The sequence below is a fragment of the Protopterus annectens genome, chromosome 11.part0 (assembly GCF_019279795.1).
Source record: "Protopterus annectens isolate FY-2018-M chromosome 11.part0, PAN1.0, whole genome shotgun sequence".
NCBI classification, from domain to species: domain Eukaryota; kingdom Metazoa; phylum Chordata; order Ceratodontiformes; family Protopteridae; genus Protopterus; species Protopterus annectens.
In genome coordinates, this window is record NC_056745.1 from 155,483,715 (window position 1) to 155,489,714 (window position 6,000).

Below are 6,000 nucleotides of genomic sequence, written 5' to 3' on the forward strand. Positions count from 1 at the left end.
CTTGTCTGTTGTTCCATAATGTTTCATATGATGAAATTGCTTCTAATTTAAATATATTTCTGATGTGGCTATACTGGGTTATTTTACTTGGTTGCATAAAATATTTGCCAACAATAAAATGTCTTTGTACCGTTAGCAGGCTATATAGAGGAAGATTTAGATGTGGTATTAATCAGTACAAGTATTAATTATAATTATTAAGCCATAATAAGTAACCACAAGGTTTATAACTTGTATTAAGGATAATGGGCTAGGCAGACAAAAGGTCACATGATTCTCTCCAATAAAAAACAAACCAAAAGTGCAAACTCTAAATAAGGAAATTACAATTTCACTATCTGTCCTTGTGTAATTGCTCATGCAGAATTTACTAAATCATATTCTGACATGATTGCTGTGAACTTAGGTAGGCTGGTAACGGTGCAGTTTGACTTCAAGACTATGTGGATATATGTCACTGATACACTGTAATGCTAGAATATGATCTGTTTCGGCCTTCAGCTATGCTGAACTAATAGATATTTAAGAAAATAATATATCATTCCAATCCTTCAAAAAAGTGTGGATTTTTCAAACTAATGCAGGTCTTAAAAATTATGTTTGCTTTTTTTTTTTTTTTTTTTTTTTTTAGGTTTTTGCAAGCACTCAGATTCATTCCCAGTGCATGAGTAGTAGCGTGTCAACAAGTATAATGTTGATCATTTGGTGTGGACATTATGTACGTTCATATTAGTGCCTTTTGACAAACTTAAATCCATATATACGTACATATATATATATATATATACATATATATATATATATTCATGACTTTCTCTCATTAAGCTAGAATTTTCATGTTTTATGAGGATGAAGACAGTTACATGCATTCTGTCGTATGTAACTCCTCCAGAATAATGTGAGTTTAGTGTGTTTACATCTGCTCAACAAAATTTCCACACTGTGAAAGACAATTCCCTCAGATCCTTAACTAAAAATATTACTGTGAACTTACTATTGTCACTGTTAGCCTAGATGGTGAGGAAAATATTTGATCTTGCAGAATGTTCATGTTTGTAAGCATTCTTAGTAAAAATATAACTTTCACAACAGTGTTTACAAGAATATCAGCTGTGTAGTGAAGCTAATCTACATATGTTAACATGGAGCCATATTTCCTCATCCATGAATGCTAAATAAGCCACTATATATACTTGATCTCTTTTACCTCTTCCATTCACTTTGGAAGTCGTACATTTAAGCACAAGAACCTGAGGTGTGTACCTTCAAATGCAGTTGTTTCATTATTCACTTCTCTTAATTGTTAGGGACAGCATTAGTTTAAGTCTAGTGTTCCCTAATGAGAAGGAGAAAACATGCTCAAAACAACTCTCACTTTAACATCACAGCAAAAGACAACACCACTATATAACCAACTGAACACACCAAATTGCTAGGAGTGGAAATAGACAATAAACTAAAATTTGACATTCACATATCCATGACCATAAAAAAAGTCCACAAAAAACTAGGAACTTTATACAGAAATAAGCAACTTCTCACCAAAGCAGCAAAGATTTCAATAGCAAATTGCCACCTTATCTCCACCCTACTTTATGCCTCTCCAATATACACCAACCTAAGGCAATGCGATCTAAACAAGCTAGAGACCTGCTACAACAAAATCGCCAAATTCGCCACAGGGGCATCCTACAGTAGTCACCACTGTCTCTCACTTGCTGAACTGGGCTGGCTTGAACTCCCTCACCTCCTTCAGTGGTATCAACTCTCACTCGCCCACAAACTAGTAAACCATCCACTAAATGTCCCATCCCTCCAGAATCTACTCCAACCCTATCGCACCACCAGACCACTAAGATCCAGCAACAAAAATCACTTGCAGATCACTAAAGCCAATAACTCTGCTGGTGAAGCACTATTCTCTTGCACCATAATCAAATTATGGAACTCCCTCTCACCCACAATTACCTCCATACCATCATGCACCCACTTCAAAACTTTACTAAAAGCGCACCTAAAAACATGCTGGCTATTTCCTTGCAACTCCCACTCTAATATCACCCACCCCATCCAACCACTACCTTTCTTTCCACTCCACTAACTACATTGATTATAGCAAGCTCAGATGTTCATAAGCCTAGTACTTATTATACAGCAGGAACTTCTTATTGTAACATTTGTTAATGTCTGTTATGTACTTCACAGATAAAGATTCTAGTTGTCTACTGATATACTATGTTCTTCATCTGTAAATATGCTGTAAGTAATTGCTATGTTAAATTGCTAATCGCTATGTAATCCAATGTAACTACTGTTTGTTTATTTTAACTGTGGAGCTTTTCTCCCCGGGCCTCTGCTGAAAATGGACCTACATCCAGTCGGACACTCCCGGTCAACAAATGTAAATAAAAAATAAATAAATAAATGCTTTGTCAAAAGGTGCAGTTTGGTGGGCATACGTAGATTATCATCAATGTATGAGTAGAGGCTAGGACATGCAAGCGGTTTGAATTCTGGGGTCTTTATAGACAGAACTTTGGCATATGAAGTTTGGTTATTTGGTTAAGGCTTTGTTCTGTAATTCATCTGTGAGGGTGGGAAGTAATATATTATTTTTCATTTCCTTTTTTTTTTTTTGCTTCTGGCTTTGTGGCTCCAGGCTGGTGTGATCCAGTTCTCATTTAATTGGCTTCAGGAAGTAGGAATAGAAGTTGGAGTAGGAACTAAGCCTAACTGCCTTGCATTTGCGGATGATTTATTTATTGTTGTTAGCCAGCAACATGGTTCAGTGAGAGTAGCGCTGGATATCACTCAAAGGAATTCAGTTTCTCATATTACAAAATTAGCAAAGCAAAAAATCGGGTGTACGTTCTGAACTTTGCAGAGAAAAGGCATCCAGATTTGGAGTGACTTAGACCCATATGGACCTGACATACTTGGGACAATGTCTTTCTCTCATTTTGATGAAGAAACAAAATCAGTTCTGAAGAGTCAAAAGATAGATTATTCATATATATAGAAATGTAGGAGCTGCTGCCTTCTTTGCAATTTGCAGGGTAAACCAGGACAGAATCAACATCTTGGTTATGTTAAGGTGTCAATATTTGGTTGCTGTTGGTATACTAAGAAACATAATTGCAGTGCTTAAAATAACAATAAAATAAAAGTGGATGAGGATAATACATATTAAGTCCAAGGTTGCACTATAACACAGTATTAAACCAACAATATGGGAGTTATAATATAGAAGTAGCAGTGGTTTGGGGGTATCTCGCCATCAAGTGGTACAGGGAGATGAAGCCTCCTTGCAAGAATGCTTTAATGATGTATACAAGACTTTCCAATTTGCTACTATTTCCTTTGACTGCAATTTATTTTAAAGAGATTAAAAGCCTATCATTTTGTTATTACAGTTGCTATCATATCTGTATTCTATTCCTGAGACAAAATTCTACTTGGTTTGTCTCTTTACAAAAGCTATACAGAACTTTATTTAGGAAAACAAGTCCAAAGTGACAGTAACAGTTTTGGATAATACTAATGTTGATGGACTAAGTAATATGCCCATATCTGATGCATACTCTGTACGTCAGCTTCACATGAGTACACATGGATTGAACAAGTCCCCCGAGAGGAATATTGTTGACTGCTGTGGTGGGTAGCTGGAGCAAAGGAGTGCCAATTTAGGCTGGAGTGATGACATTCATTTTAGTTTATTAGTAAGGTAAGTAGTGCCCTCTGTTTTTCAGATTTCCTGGTAGTAAAAATAACAAGAAGCTGGTCATGCTTAGACCAAAATTGCATCTAATCTCTTCGCAGAATATGGACCAGGCTCTATACATTAATTGTACATTTACTTCACAAATCTTTTGTCATTTCTAGTCAAATGGCCGATTTTGGCTGAGGTAATGAGGGACTTCCTTGTTTCTAAGCAGAAAACGTGGACCAGTGTAACATGTCACTGGGGACTAGATGAAAGACCGGTGTCTATTTTAGTACTACATCATAAGGAACCGTATGGATCTATCAGTGTAGTTATGGGTGGGCATAAGCAGAAGAAGTGACAGAGGCCTGAAGGTGGGTTGTGCATTACTGAGTCCTTTTTTACTGTATTGTTTTTTTCCCAGTAATGGATATATGCAGGGATGTTGGACTGAGAAAATACCATTCCATGATGATTCTTGGCAGGCAAATGAAGTCATGCATTAAGGACCACTGTAAATGCCAATCTCGAACTAATTATACTAAAGCTCTGATTTAATTAAGCTCAGAATCAAAGAGTAGTATTGTTATATTACTCATTATTGGAGAGGTAGTAGCCCAGATGTGACATGTAACAGCCATATCTGTCATACTCTGTGGTCATCTTTGTAGCATTTTAAAAAGTCACCTTTCCAGCAATCATTCCATAGCCCACTTGTGTCTCAGGAATACTGTAATCACATTTGCTTTGATCACTCAGAAAAATCTACCTGACATTCTTTCCCAGCTTCTGATGTATATAACTTGCAAAGAAGTTTAAACAGGACTCGATACATAATTCAGTGAAGGTATGGCATCTGAAATCTGTGATACTGATCAATCATTGCTTCAAGAGTATAAATTGCCATTCAGTCATCATACCAAGAAGCTTAAGAGGCTTCTCCTGTTCGTTAATATTCATCAGAGCCCCACGGGCATAATCAACGTGCAGATTTGATCTCAGCATGTAGGTTTGATCTCTGTGTGTATGGTTATTAGTTCACAGCATTCTAGCCAAGAAACGGTATTCTAAGATGAAGATTTTATTCAGACAATAAATGCAGGGGTAGCTAAATCAGGGAAATGAAAGTGTAAGCAGCTAATAAACAACTGTCAGGTGAAAACTGTGCCTGTCGTTTATGAACAGTTCTTGTCTGAATACTGTTACCTAGTATATCTAACTACATAGTTATTTTATTGTTTAAGGACCATGAGCAAAACAAGCACTTTTATGTATAATATAGCAGTGCATCCTGTTTGACAGTTCTTTCAAGTTCCCCTCCTGTTATAAAACAAAGTCCTAGTACAATACATTGTTTTAGGGCAGTGAGGTAAACAACTAGGCCTCAGCTGAGGCTGCCACAAAGCACCATGCAGTATATTGCAAGAAATCAAACTACTAAAGTAAAATCAAGAATGTTTTCACAGCAAATGAGGATTTCAAACACCTGTTTATTCCCAACAAGAGAAAGACATTCGTGCTGAACAAACAGAAGCCAGTCAGGTAGATTATATATAACAAAACATAAAGTTTCAATTCAACTATTCTAATTAGCCCAAAGGGGTTCTTATTAAATCAGCAAATGCTAACTTAGCGAACGCTGTTTAATTGAACCTTTTTGTTCGAAATGGTGAAACCCCGAAAGTACAAAACAGCCATTTTCAGGACTTTGACATTTCCACCACTGTGGTACGATCCCAGAGTTGGTATATTTAAGTAGGGAGGGTGTGGGTGGCAAAGCCCCCCAATTTTATTTATTTATTTATTTTTTTTTTGTTTGTTTGTTTGTTTGTTTTTTTTTGTTTTTTTTTTTTTTATTACGGAGCAGCAATTTTTTTCCCAGGGAAAAAAAATCGCTGTTGTGTGTGTTCAGCCTTTTGTTGTTTTGACATATTTAGGTCGATTATACAGCATTCAATAAGTTAAGCGTTCGCTGATATAATATAGACCCAGCCCAAAGAATACATTGTTTTAGTTGATTTCTATATTATTTAGGTCAGGTCTATCGAAGAGAATTGACACAGTTGGTGACTTACCAGTCCAGAAAACAAAGCAACATTCAATGAAGTTGAATTTAAAATGAAGTAACTGAACTAATACCAATGACAGACTAGTTTAGAAACTATTCCTGCCATCATCTGATTCAGCTAGCAAAGAGACTACACTTCATTTAAAATGGTACAGATGGGTTCAGTACTCTGAGATGGTTGTTGCTGCCATAATATTGCATGGACTAGGTTTAGAGCTATGACATTACA